Genomic DNA, 15,279 nt, shown 5'->3' on the forward strand with positions numbered 1-15,279 from the left:
AATCATTGCAAATAAGTGCAACCAAATAATCCAGTTCAATCCCAGGTAGCAGAGCGGGGAAGGGCTAACTGGGCACACTGCCCTGACCAACCTATGACCTGTTAGCAGGACTGTGATACCCTTACTACCGATTACCCGAGATGCCTCACGGTCAGCCTTTAACTTGTGAGAATTAGTGTGTCCCGTGTGGTCGCTCGGGGGCTACGCGGTCAGGGCAAAAAGGAAAACCTGGCTCGTCGAAGGCCACTTCGAGCATCGCCAAGGGCCGTCAGAGTTTTTGGGGGTCCACTGAAAGAAAAAAAAAATGACAGCGCTGGAAAGCAGGGCCGCCAATAAGGAGAGAGGCTGGATCTCTTACAGTATATGGGCGCCCCCTAGCGGATGGAGCGCTCGAACGTGGCACAGCCATCTTACATGGACGGACAAGGGGGCTCCGAGCTGCTCGCCTCTTCGCGAACTCTCAGGCGCCCATTTTAATCTGATTAATGCTGCTGAGCTTCTCCTCCTGATTGACTCGGACGTGGCGGAGCTGCGCGTATAGGTATCTCCCGCACCTTTTCCTCTGCCGCGCGACGGAAACCATTCCCAGACGTTTTCTTCGGCTTTGCACTTCAGTTTTTAAACCTTCTTTGAACAGTTTTTTTTATTATCGTTATTATTCTTAAGTGAGAGCTGTATTTTGACTTCCAGCCCCCCGTTCCGAAAAAAAGTACACAGACAAAAAATCAAGAAAAATAAGACGCGCTTTTGGGGGAATTTACAGTCATCAGTGGTGAGTAAATGGTTCTTTTTTTTTACACATTCTGTTCGTTTAAGATATCGGATGCTGGTTTTGATTCTGTTGTGTGCTGTATAAAAGACGATGCAGGTAAATAACAGTAGATTCGGCAGTGCAGAGATAAAGAACTACAGAGATACATACGAGTTAACAATATATAAAATATACAGCATTTCCTTCGCAAAGTACTCAGTCAGTATTAACCAATGTACCAATGCTCGAGTAGAAGTGGAGCTTATTTAAGCTTTTCGCAGAGCGAGACTGTTAGCTGTTTAATCGTGTCTAATGTGGATGGATAAGTCAAGAAAAGTCAGATTCACACCAAAATCAAAGCAGACAGAGAAGCAGACAGCAGCACGAACACACTCTCTCTCACACACACGCAGGCTTCCAGACGTACCATACGCATATGGTGTCGATTCGTCTTCCCAGTGCTGCATCCTCTCCTAGAGAAAACGGGCTTAGTCTTCTTATTCTTTAAGCTTTCTTTATTTTAGATTTTTTTTTTTTGTTTTTAGTCAAGGCAAGCAGCAACGCTTCCTCTCCCACACAGACGAATAACACAAGAAAAAGACGCTTCCCTTCTGTTTATTGAAATGATTATGCAAGAAAAAATATATGGAGTTTAAGCAAAAAGGGAAAAAAAAAAAAGAATTGGCAGAGCGACAGAGAAAAACATTTTTTTTTTCTTCTGCGCAGCTTAAACTTTGTTATATGGTGCACATCTTCGTGAACGTACACTGAACTGGTGGCGATTGACTGAAAAGCCTGAAATGACAAAAGTTTCTTTCTTTCTTCGTTAAAAGAAATGGCAAAGACGGCGGCGCGCGATATTTTTTCTGGTGCACAGAAGGTGCAAACGCGCCTGGCTGCTGCTGCTTTGTGTGGGCTGATGGACTGGGAGAAGGATGGAGGTGGAGGGAGAGGGGGGGCAGGCAGGACACACACCTGTCTGTTTATGGGCGAACCGGCTCGCACCGAGCAGCTCTGACCACCTCCATCCACGGCCAAGTTCAGAGCAAACTTAGCACCCCACTAGTCAGACAGCGCTTATGTAGGTGCGGGGAATCCTTAGGAGTCTCGGCGATGAGAAAAAGTTCATTAATACCTAATCAGTTAATACCTACCAGACTATATACATATACACTGCATAATATAGAGCTGCATACCAGACTACCAATTCAATACGTGAGCGGCAATAATCTGCAATTCGTTTAATTAGCCTTACATGCTTTTATTAACATTCAGGATGCTAAAGAAAGCTCAGAATATAAACACACTAAAGCGCCAGACGTGTCACTGACCATAAATGTGCTCCTTGTTTGAGAAAAAACGATTGAGGGCGTCAGTTTCTAAATCTCCCTTTGTGAGTTAATAAGTCTCTGCGACAACATCATTTAAAACATTTTCAATCTTATAAACATGGTCTTACATCACACACTGCACACGCACAACATGTAGAAGCATTAATAACATATGTTAACCAACACAGAGACCAATAGCTTGCATTAAACACCCCAGCAGCAACAATTTCTGTGCAGTAATTTGGAGGCGATTCAGTCACTTCTGAGGTAGATTGATGGAGGTAAGCGCGCCGCATGTTGAATGGTGGGAGTGCATGTGTCCGCGCGAGCTACACTTCATAAGGAACAGTGGTGACCCGCAGGGCTCAGTGTGCGACCACCCCCGCCGCGAGCAGCATCGATTAGGACAGGACCCAGAGATGGAGTCACACTAAATATTTACTGATCATACACACACACACTCTCTCTCACACACACATACAAATAGCAGGGTCTTTAACGATCTCCCCGTGGCCGAAGCGCGGAAGAAGAGGGGAAGCACTGTAGGGTTGTTTGAGGAGGGCAAAGCGCTGTGATTGAATGATGGAGACGATTTAAAAAGTGAGCACGGAAAAGGGGGTGCGTTAGCCTGCAGATTAGTTGGTGAAATCAATAAACTAAAAAGGAGAAAAGTAAAGCGTGGGAAAAAAAAGAATTATATATATATATAGTACATGCATATGTTTAGATTAGAGGCCCCTAATATATGCTTGCTCCGCATGGCTGTCCAGCTTTCTTCTCCTGGTCCAGTCAGAGCAGGTGTGCAGTCCATGCTGTGTAGTCCTATGCTTTGACTTAATGGCAAAGTGAAAAAGTTCACCTTAATCTTATCGCTGCATTTACTGAGCCCTTCATGTGAGATATAGGGGGACGGTGACCCAGGGCTCAGCAAGATGCCGACCTGATTAACCCTTGCAGGCCCTGGATGGATCAAAGGTTAACCAGGCTAATCTACATGAAGAGGCTGATTAAGTTAGATGATGAGAAGTCAGAAATGAAAAACTACAGTATGCTCTCTAAAGTAGTATTGTCCCCTCGCAGATCTAGCCCTTGGTCCCTGACAGTAGGACGGATAGCGTATTTATCAGCACATCACTCCTTAATATCAGTGTGTATCAGAGTGAGAATAAACAAACCACTTGTTATTGTTTTTCCCAACTGACACTGATCTGAGCTGTGTTGGTACTACACTGATTACTTACCCGATTATATAAGAATTCCTTTTCTTATTATTTCCTATCTGTATAAACAAGGTTTCCTGTTTGTCCTCAAAATAGACAGCAATTTCTGATGCCACAAGCATCTCAACAATGTATGATGTCTGTTCAGTGCTCTCCATACCTTTTTATGAAATGTAGAAAATATAGTAAGAAAACGATTAGCCGGTTTTCCTAGACTTAATGTATATTGTGATGAGCCTGATAAGGTCATATTATACATGCTAATAACTGGGAAAAGTAGCTTTAAAAGTTACTTTGAACAGAACATTTTCTTTGTAAAATTCTTTATAAACCAATTACTAGATATGCAACCTCTTACTGTCAATTATAGGCTCTTTAAGGTGTGAAAAGTAAAAGACTTGATTAATGATTGAAGGTTTAACATGCACAGAGGCACAGAGGTTACAGTTTTAATGGAAGCATATGCCCAGTATATCCCGTATTTTAATATTCATAACTTTTAAATATTTACAGCTAGTATTTTATCTAACGCATTGTTATTGCTTTGAATCTAGTTATTTGATTTACAGATTTGGAAACTGGGATCAGTACTTGTTGAAATCAGTTGTAATCATCAAGTCTTCTTACCTGTAGGTTATTTTGCACTCAGTTTTAGTGCTTAGAACAAGCAGATAAATCCAAAGTCTGAAGTCATCAAACACAATTCAAAGAGAGTAAACAGCTAACATGTATATCATGTTTTTTATTAACTAATAAATTAAGATAATCATTACTTTATATTATAACTATAATTGAACAAATGCAGAACCTTACAGTAAATGTTGTATGCAATCCTTCAGCATAGTTCCAAAACATTTTAACAAAGTACATTTTTAACTTGATGTACTCAAACACACACACACACACACACACACACATAACACACACACTTAGAAGAACTCTTCAGTGTCCATGCTCATTCGAAAGCCTCAGATACCACTTACAGGCAAATTGAATGGGATTATGGTTTTATTCTGTACAGACGTCTGGACCGGTGCCCAAATATGTTGTAATTTGTTCAACATTACCTTCGGTCTTAAAACAACACTGTTGCCTAGGGAATTCAGAAGACTTAGTGCTTCCTCATGGCACAATAAGCCCTCACTACATTTCGGTCTTGCAGATTTGTCTTTAATGCTCAATCCGTTCACTCAGGACTAAAGCTTTCTCAGTGGTCCATGCTCAGCGTGACAATAATATGCACAAAGCCCATCCACTTTAATCTTTTTTTCTTGCAATTTAAAATATTCCATTCTTGTAAAAGTCGTTGCATATGTACAAGCAGTTAAAGTTGTTTTAGTGTACAGCATTTACCACAGGTTTCACTAAAGTCCTAATCTCAAGGTCAGTGTATATGTGTATATATATATATATATATATATATATATATATATATATATATATATATATATATATTATAAATTACTGCTATTGCTTTTAAGTACAGGATGAGCCCTGCCGCTCTGATTTAGGTTTGCATACTGCTTGCATGGTTACATGAGCATGCTAGGCCCCAGCCAATCAAATGCGTTCATGGATAAATAACAAGAGTTTGGGTGTCCCAGTCCTCCTCAGTGTGTGATGAGGCATTTGACAACACTGCGTGGGTGATGATTGGACAAGGTACTGTGGCAAGCTGTAGTCTAAATAAAAGCAGGAGTTTACCTTAAACTATAAGCCCATTCAGCAGGGAAGAAGTATCTCAGACAAAATGACCTGAAAGTTGTTTTTTTATAAATAAAATAAATAAACAAATATATGCAAATTAAATATGCTATATTACAATTTGCCTACCATGTGGATTTACGATGAGGCTGGATGTGATAATTCCAACACAAACAAAAGTAGGTTAAGGCAATGTTTGTAGTCTGTGTTCTGTGAAATTATTTTTTCACTCTTTCTTTATGCATGTGACTATTGGAGCGATTTTTTTTTTCACGGGGCCATAACATTTTCGCATATTATTTTTTTCATATTAAATCGTGTTATATAGTTATTCATTTGAATACGTGGGTGTTAGCTAGTACATTCTATGAAGCTAATATGTTAGTTAAACACAGTTAATCATTTAAATTTGGGAGCGGAGTGTTCTGTATGCTATTCAGAAGTCAGGAAGCAAAAAGAAAATTATTTTTATTTACAACCCTATTGTTGTTGCCTGCACAGACCTGTGAGAAATTGTTTAAAAATGAGAGAAAAAACATAATTAATTTATACTTTATCTTAAGTTATATTATCTTAAAATTAGTGGTGGCAGAAAGACACTATTATAATCCACATCAAATTGATAATGTTCATGGACATTACTTAGCTACTAACAAGGTGGGTGAAATGGGCTGGTGGAGGAACATTAATTGAAAAGTTTCAAAGGTTGCAGTAAGACTACACAGATATTTACATGAAGTTATATTTATACCTACAGGGCTTGGCTTAAGTATATGTGTTGACTAACATATGTGTTTTATATATATATATATATATATATATATATATATATACAATAATACACAATAATAGCAAGGCTCCATTTTAAACTACTTTGATTCCTCTCAGCCCTTTTGGCTTTGATTAATTCTTTTACAAACAACCAGCTTCTAATCTATACTTATATACTACACAAATATAACTATTACATTACACATGTCTAATTACTGTCTGTACTGTTGAGAAAGTAAAAATATGGGCCTATATTTTAAACGTATTAAAAGCAACATTTTAGTTCATTTAGTGCATCATACTAAAGCACTTACAAAGCACTCTGAGTTTATGCTTTGGTTGAAGTAGTGGAAGTAAAAAAATGAGACATGAAGCATTCAATATACACAAACAAGGGAGTATGTAAGCAAGCTAATGTGAAATAAAGCATCTATTTGTTAAAACATTATGTAAATCACAGCTTCCACCAGCTGTGCCCTGTATTCGTAAGTGAGCAGCATATGACTATAAATGATCATTCTGATTAAAATCATCATTATGTGTACTTCAGTACTGCTTGTATATGTGTACAGCATCTACACACACATCTTAAAACACGCCTGCACTCATGCAGAAGAGTGTTAAAAGTCTTGTTTACGGACGTTGTTAATACTTGAAACGCCATTTCAATTTGTTGTGCGGCGAGTGTGAAAGCAGTACTTACTCCTCTTAAAAAACTTACTCCTCTCCCATTTTCAACAAGTTTGTGGTTTGCTGTAGAGTTAAGTGGTGAAGATGATAGCATGCATGGCTGTGGTAAGCTATTTGGTGGTGTAATACCAACCGTGCTCATTCAGTACACACTCAGGATGATCCAGCTTCAAGTCACAGAATTGTAAACTGCATGAAAGTGCTTGTGACTTGCTGTGATGCACAATAATGCATCAAAAATATTTTTTAAAGCTGTAAAGCTAAAAAATAGAACACACACTATTAAGGATTGAAAGCTGTTTTTTATTTAAATGGCTAATTACAGCATTCATTAATGTTTTACATACTTCTTAAATGCTAGAGTATTTCTCACCCAGTTAAGGCCACCTGTAATGACGTAATGATGGAAGTTGCAGGTGGCAAGAGTCAAAATGACATTGCGTCATTTTAGCTCTAGTTTCTTCCAAAAGATTTTAATCGTATGTAAAACATAAACGTAATATAGTGACCACTGAGTGCACATTAGCAATATGTATGAAGACCCGTAAATACATTAAAGCCTCAGTGGGAACACGGATGTCACTTGCAGTATCATCTAAAGGTGAAGTAACCTTAAACTGTGCCTCAAACTGAACCTGAGGCTTGTGGATGGACGAAAGTGTGACAGTAGGTCAGCTGTCTGCTGTGTTAAGTGTGTGCAGGTTCGGGAGCAGCATGGATGATGTGGAGAGGCCACGGCCGCGGACACCAAAGAACGTTCAGTGATGATGTCACAGCCGAACGCATGGGAGAAACACTTTGAGAAATAATACAGAATGGAAGTCATGTTTGAAACAGGTTAGTTTGAGATTTTATATCAGTACGAGTGTTGGTGGCACACTGTTATGTTCATGTTCAGCTTCAATAATCTTCACAGACATGAAGACAATTCTATATTTGATGAAATACCAGTGTCCCTGTTGTTAAGCAGTCTGCCTTTTCTTTTAACCATTTTTTCATTGCATTTTGGCCAATTTACACATCATATCGAGGACTGGTCAGTCAACTAGTATGTTGCTTGTGCCACTGATGCTGTAGTTTTGAAAAGTGCCTTTTCCCAAACTCAAGACTAATTTGCTGTAATTTTAAGAGATGCAAGCAGTCCAGTAAAAACAAAACTATTTTGCATTCTTTTACCACAGAAAAGCATCATTATTATATATAATTTGATACCTGATATACCTATACTGAGATATATGTGAAAAATATGATATTAAATTGAATAAGTACCTCAGAACAATGATGCTCACCCAGATATTAAAAAAAAACAACTTTGAACTCTTGTCTCTGTTTTTATAGTTTGACATCATTAGAATTCTGGCAGTTGTTCTTTGTATTATTTCAAGATTTCATGATGAATGGACCAACAGAAATGCTTCAAAATGTTTCAGATAAAGACCTCAATTGAAAATTAAAATGCCATGTAAGAGATACAAGGCTTTTGTGTGACGTACACACACACACCGCTCAGCCGTAACATTAACACGAGAAAATCAGTGGCATCTGTCAACAGGTGGATATATTAGGCAGCAAGTGGACAGTCAGTTCTAAAAGGTGATAATAGCAGAAAAAATGGCCAAACTTAGGAATCTGAGACACTTTGACAAGGGTCAAATTATCATGGCAAGACAACTGGGTATATGCTTTTCTGAGTTTACTGTAGATATTATCAGTTCTTAAAGAACACTGATTACTAACCACATTTCATTACAATTAGTATTGTAATTAGTGCTATTTAATTAGAGGAAGTGCTGCAGATTTTAAAGAAAAATCACTGTATTAGTTATGGGACAGTATTTAAATAGCAGATTTTAAGAATCTGCCACTACCAACGCATTTTGTATGCATGTCTAAATATTGTATTGTCTTTAAATATAGTGATATAATATTTTTACCATATCTCATTGATGCAATCCATGGAGGCCCAAACTTACAAGACCTAAAGGATCATCTTGGTGCCACATACCACAGGACGCCTTCAAAGGTCTTGTGGAGTCCATGAATGCTCAGATCTGTTGTGGTGGCACAAGAAGGACCTACTCAATACTTAATATTAGGCAGGTGGGGTTAATTTTATGGCTGATCGTAAGTGTGTCTATAATTTTTGTGTGTATATATATATATATATATATATATATATATATATATATATATACACACTCTAAACACACTATATGTATACTAGTATTGATTCATTACATGAAGTTCTTTCATCAGAAGACACAGTTGAAGCTTTTAACATACATGCTGCAGTAGTGTACTACATAGTGACAAGATACCACACACACAGACAGACACATACCCGCACACACGCACACGTAGACAGAGACACACACACAGAGTCAACTGAGACAGTGGTGTCACATGGTGGAGGATATAGCTACCTATTGAAACGTGGCTGAGCAAGATTAATAGGGCTCATGAGGTAAGAGAAAACGACGCTTTGCTGTAAACCTACACCGGCCCGACAAACGAACAACTGTCTGAACTTTACTTATGGGCCCCCCTAAAGGATTAGCGTACACGCACAGTGAGGTTCATAAAGCTCAGGGTTCGTCGAACTGATGCAAGGCACTCCCAAACAGTGCACGTGAAACGTGTAGGTCTGCGTCTATGTATGACATGTCATATGTCTTACTGTTGTCATGCTGATGTTTAATAAAGTGCTCTGTGTGTCTCCATAGTGAATAATGCAGGGAAACAAAAGAGACATATTCATTTATCAATCACACATCAATGAAACAGCTCGGGCTGCCGACTGATTAGTGGAGCACAAGGCATATTGTGGCAGCATACTGCAGAACTGATTCTAAACAGTACTATGTAATTATTCTGTCAAATTAACAGCAATCCAATAAAGTGAGCATTGTATTTATATCCTACAAGCCTTTTGTCCTTATTATCAAATGGGAATGTACAAACTACCATGAATCTTCTAATCACCACCATGGGACGAGATGTCAACAGTACTTCAAAACAAAGAGAGGTTTGTCTTCATCTGTCTTAATTCTTCTTTAATGGTGTCGGGAATATTACACTACAAAGCCACTTTGTACAATATGTGAGTCCTTGTGAAACGCTAAATCTTTATGTATTTCAGAGCAGCAGCTGACATTTTAACTGCATTAAATTGCTGGGTTTCCATATAGATATTATTTCCACACAGTCTACTTGCAATTCCTCTCCCAGTCTGGATTTAATCTTTGAACCGCTGGACTAAACTCAAGTTATTAGGAAATATAAATATTTTCAGAAGTAATCAAAGAGTCAGGGCAGGACAGAAGGACAGAGAGATTGATTCAGTGTGTGGACTGGCCCTAATTGGAAGCAGCTTGTTTTCTAATGAGGACTACTGGGATGCATGGACAAAAGTTGTGCTCGTCCCTGCCGCTACATGCAGCGAATGTTATTTATTTATTTGTTATTTTTTGTACTATACTTGTAGAGAGACTAACACTCACACTCAGCTGATAAAAAGCATTTTCACCCAGTGTAGAATTAGCACATTTCTTATTGACATGGCTCACAAAACTTTATTTTATGTATCTCACACTATCACACCTAGGTTATGATTGATTTTCTGTTATCATTGATAAATGGGTGAATATATAACACAAGCCTGATGAAGAGCCGCTAATATTTATCCCTACTATTTTCCCTGGAGCCCAGATTTTGGAGTGACTGTTTCACAACGCGTGTCCAACACCCTGCTGTGCAACACCTGAACACAAACATGTGTAAAACGTGTGGTTAAAAGTAGTAATAAATTATATTTAAAACTGTAACAAACCCTTAGTGTGAACTGTATAATTAAGACCATGTATGTTCCAGAAACTATACAGTCATTATTTATCACTCAGACATTAGGGGTGTAAATCTCTGACCTCAGATTGATTTAAGATTCTTAAAGAAGCGATTCAGTGGCATTTTAGATTTAAAGACAGTTTAATTTGATTAATTATATAACAATATTACAGACAATGAAAACAACACACCAAACATTTCTTTTGCCTCAAGAATGAGTGTACACTTTGCTGAATATTTTTAAAATTGTAATCAGTTATAATATTTCACCATCATTGTTGTTAAATCATCATAATAGGCCCATCAATTTACGGTTGCATTTTTACACCCCTTGAGCAGTCTTGTGTGAGTTTTGTTTGGGGAGGTTTAGGGCAGATTAGAAAAGTCCTTATTATTATAGCTATCATGTCAAGTTGGTGTGCGCATGCTGACTAGAGCGCTATCCCTCAGCCTTTTTTTTACTGATCGCATCTGCACATTAACAGTACAGTTTTGTAGCTGTATTCTGAGAATGGTTTTAGTGGCTACTGGGCAGATTTGTGACTTTTGTAAACTGAATGTTTTTTTTTTCTCCCGTCTTTAATTATCAAGACGTTCCTAACATTTTCTAAGGGAGAATAAATGTCACAGAGTGTTCCTTTTACAAAGCATAAAGGGGAGGAGGGAACACACACACACACACACACACACACACAGAAGTGGTGGGGAAGACAGAAGTGAGGCAGTCTCACACACTCGACACAAGATTTAATGAGTGTTGAGTTGTTGTGGTATTTGCAAAGTGGCCAAAAAAGCTCAGCTACACTGAGGAAGCTTGTGAAGTGTCTGTGAAAAAACCCGTTGTCAAACAAGATTTGGGATCAATTATCCAGACGGAGTGTGTAATGTTTATACCAGGCTCCTCAGAAAAAAGCCTGGGCTGGGGTAAACCTCAGTCCCGCCAACCCCAAGTGCTCATGTGACTTGTCTCCTGGGGCTTCACAAAGAACTTCCGTTTTGTCACTAGAATGCCAGGTTCTTCAACCCTTCCATTTATCCCAATCTACAAGAAATGCAGGTAAGTCAAATCAAGGAGCAGGGAGGTACGCAAATGGTATTACACTATCAGTGATCAAAATTATTACAGTTTTTGGAATTACTGTGTTGTTAAACTAAATGCTAATAGGGCTAACACACCCAGATCTTTTTGTCTTTGATCTCCCGGATTTCTTTACAACATAAAAAAACAATAGCAATAACAGTTTAAATGACAATGAAACTTTCATCAGGGTATATATACCGTTTACTTGTCAAATTACATAATGCATTGTTCTTGCACCTGTTTAGCAGATAGACTGTAGCAGTAGACCAGTAGATGATACTCATACACACAGTACTCATAAATATAAAAATTTAAACCAGTATGATTATCACTGGGTTTTATACCGCAGTATACTACTATCCCATCCCTAGAGGAAAGACACACCAAATGTTTTAAGCTTGGCTCATAAACTAAAAGGGCACAGCAGGTGTAGGTCTCAGTGAATTAAATACCAGGTCATACTGTGCAGCTCTTAGAACCTCTGGGTATTATTTCTGCGTAAGCAGCATGAAAAAGGAAATATGTCAAAACTGTGTCTAACCTAAAATAAACAATGTTAGATTTAGTGCATTTCCAGGTCTACTAGGCCTAGACAGTGCAGTTTTAGACACATCCTAGTGCACATATACCACATACTGGTGGGATTCTCAACATGACCAAACATGTTCCAATGTGACTCCTGAGACTCTTTCCCAATGAAGCTGACATCCCGTTTACAGACAGGCTCTTCAGGAAAGCTCCATTCTGATGAGGATTATTCATAGAAAACAAAGTGTATTTTGTTATTAAGGTTGAATGTACACTTAAAATAATGTTTATGCCTTTCTTGAATGATTAATAAAATAATGAATTAAATAATTTAAGCCTTTCAGACTTTTTTGTCTTTTTTTCAGAAATTTTATTATTCTGCATTGCCTGTGCAATGGACATGCACACAAAGGGGAGCCCAAAGTCAGCACAACACCTGTTGTGTAAACTGGCTGCTGCCAGTGTTTAGTTACACTTCAGTTACAGTTTTGTTAATTTTATATTGTTCACAGTCATACTGTGCCTTAAATTACATCTACAAGTCTGTAGATCTTAGGAAAAACATGAAATAGGTGGCTTGTATTTTAGCAAAAAAAATGTTTTATTGCTTTCTGCTACTGGTTAGCAACATTAGCCTCTAAGCTTCAGCTTCAGCTTAAAGAGGCACAAATTGGGCACCAAACAGGTCTTGGTTGACCGAATACTGTGGACAAGTATGTACATTAGATTTTCTGCCAAACCATTTCCTTAACTGTTTGGCGTTTTTAGACATATTCCATAAGAGAGCTGCAGACTTAACACCCCTGAATTAGCTCTGTTTACTGACACAACCACAATTGTAGGTTTACATAGTTTATGTTCAGGTGGGAGGAGTCTAAGAGTGGCAATGCTTGGAGGTCTTAGTTGTCATCATACCGAAAACATGCCTGGCAGCTGTATTTGCAGCGACTACTGATTTGGGCGTTAACACTTAACTGCTTAATCTGTCTTTATCCAACTGAAGGGGATTAATGATATCAGGCACAGTATTTAACCTTAGTTTAAAAGGTCTGTGTATGTGTCTGCTCGTTCTCTGCCCTTTTAGTCCTCCTTTATACTTAGAGACTCAACATTTCCGCTGCTTAATGATAGTAGGGATCTAAAGGGCATACTTTCCATCAGATCTCAAGAGTAGCAGAAGATGTGTGGATTAAGTATGTACTCCTGCCTTTCCGCATATGGAGAGATGTAAACAAAAGCATCGACGCCACATTCCATTCTGTGAGAGTAAGCGGTTTGGATGTCAGAAGAGCCGGGCACTGGGTCAATGGTTACAACATGCTGGCAAGAAACTGCTGCTTTGAGACAGGTTACAGTGCAAATACAGGTAAATAATTGCTATAGTAAGTTAGCAAGGGATTGTATAGTAAGTTAGCAAGGGATTGTACCAGCGACACCATGGCGGTCAGTGTGTGAGCTTCTTCCATTAGCATTTTCCTGTAGGCCTTTAGGGAACTGTGTGTTTAATCTCTACCAAGAGAACTATTACATTTCAGCTGTGTGCCCCACATTTATCAGCGCAATCATAAAACAGTTACCCAAATGCAACACCCATATGAGAGGACTGCCGCAAAGCTTAACATATACTGTAAAAATACCAGGATAGCTGGCAGTAAATCTTTCCTGATTAATGGTGTGTTGTAGCACATGAAGCGCTAAATTTCACTGTGGTTCTATTAAATTAAATTTGTGGTTCACCTCAAAGAACCCTGCAGTGTAGACGGTCCCCAACTGAGAGTTGCCCTACCACAGCTCCACAGCAAAGAATATATAGCTGCATAAATACACATGTATAATCCTTATAATAAATAATAGTGAGCGGATATGCTAGTGTAAATACTGTGGTGAATGCACTCACTTTTCTTTTGGTACATTATCACCTTTCTTTCTTAAAATATACACTGACGCTAAGCCGTTTGGCCACTTGCTGGAGTCCTGCTGAGAGAACAAACATATACAGCTGGAGAAAGGGTAAGCCTGTTTAGGTTCACGCAAAATGCTAACACTGCTAATAAAGCAAAGTTAATAGGGACTTTGCATTATGTAAATGAGACCAAGCCACATGCTCTCTCCACTAGCTTTTGTTCAATTTGCTATGTTAGCATTTTTAGATTATGCACTCCCTTAAACGACTTGATTCCATCTCAGACACCAACCAAAGTTCAAGAAGCCCATCACATCAAAGCCTCTGCCAGAACTTACCCCTCAAATATGGCCTAGGCTTAAGCTCCAGGGGAACAAAATAAAAGAAAGTGCCTTTTGTTTGAACTGCTGAGCAACATCCTGAAATCCAGCATGACCTTAATCTGGGAGGTGCCGCTAGCACACCGAATCAGATGCACTACTACCTCAAAGTCACCAAAGTCCATTAGACTAGAATGATCAGACACTGAGGTCTGACCCAACACACTGACTGATCAGTGGTGCTCATTACCTCGTGCCAAGGCCTTGACACATCAGGTCATGCACCGGCTAATCCCTCCATCAACGTGCCTTTCTAATACTTTCATTCAAATCTGTGGGTGCTGGAGAGCATACGAGGAGGGGCAGATTACGTACCCTTTGTCTAAATTGTGCCCACACACCCACCTACACACACAGACAAAAAATAATCCTTTATGTAACTTATGTCTGAGCCCTTTTTTCCTCTCGCTTTTAATCTTTTCACAAGATCGGTACACTAGTGAGCACAGAGTGTTAACTAACACCTCCGTTTGGCCCAGACTGGTCTAGACTTTCTTTTATGAATGAAACATAAGCAGAGGGCACTCTGCTCACGTAGGTGTGGCCATTTGTTCGTCGCGCTAGCACTGAGCCCAGGCTTGCGCCCTTATGCCCTTCTCTTATACCTGTGTCAATTTGCAGAGCACACAAAGTCAAACAGAAAACTGCTGAGGGGATACCTCTCCCAGTCCGGCCAGTACATAAGCCCTGACTTCAATTACAACCAGGGCTGATACTAATGAAATCTACTTCTACATAATGAAGGCTCAGGAAGTCAGCGTTCTCCCCAAAGGTAAACACTATGAGGACCTTATTAGGCGGGCTTGTTTGCATTTTTCTTGAATAATCATCCGTTTATACTTTGTCAGCTGCCTGCTTTAATGAACTTAGGTGTCAGTGAATAATGTAATCCAGCAGCGAGGTGTGCATGTGAAATTTAGTCCGCTAGTGGATGACATTTAAGGCTATACCTTTACCCTATACGCAGAAGCGGAAGAGAGCTCAAACCTGGAAGTCGTTTCCCTCCATATCGTAATACAGAAACAGTCAGAGGAGTGCAGGTTTCGCTCCCTTGTGAACGAAAGTGCAGACTCATGT

General features: G+C 39.0%; 1 long non-coding RNA gene across 2 annotated transcripts; it reads left to right on the plus strand.

The window, feature by feature from the left end:
* Positions 1-423: 423 nt before the first annotated feature.
* LOC140575251 (uncharacterized) lies at positions 424-9,391 on the plus strand. Of its 2 annotated transcripts, none has more exons than XR_011980799.1 (2): positions 424-772; positions 7,160-9,391. It is a non-coding gene; the product is annotated as an uncharacterized lncRNA (long non-coding RNA). The 2 variants fall into 2 exon arrangements; XR_011980800.1 differs by having other exon boundaries at positions 7,169-9,391.
* Positions 9,392-15,279: the final 5,888 nt, after the last annotated feature.

Source organism: Salminus brasiliensis, chromosome 13, assembly GCF_030463535.1.
Source record: "Salminus brasiliensis chromosome 13, fSalBra1.hap2, whole genome shotgun sequence".
In the NCBI taxonomy this organism is placed as follows: Eukaryota; Metazoa; Chordata; class Actinopteri; order Characiformes; family Bryconidae; genus Salminus; species Salminus brasiliensis.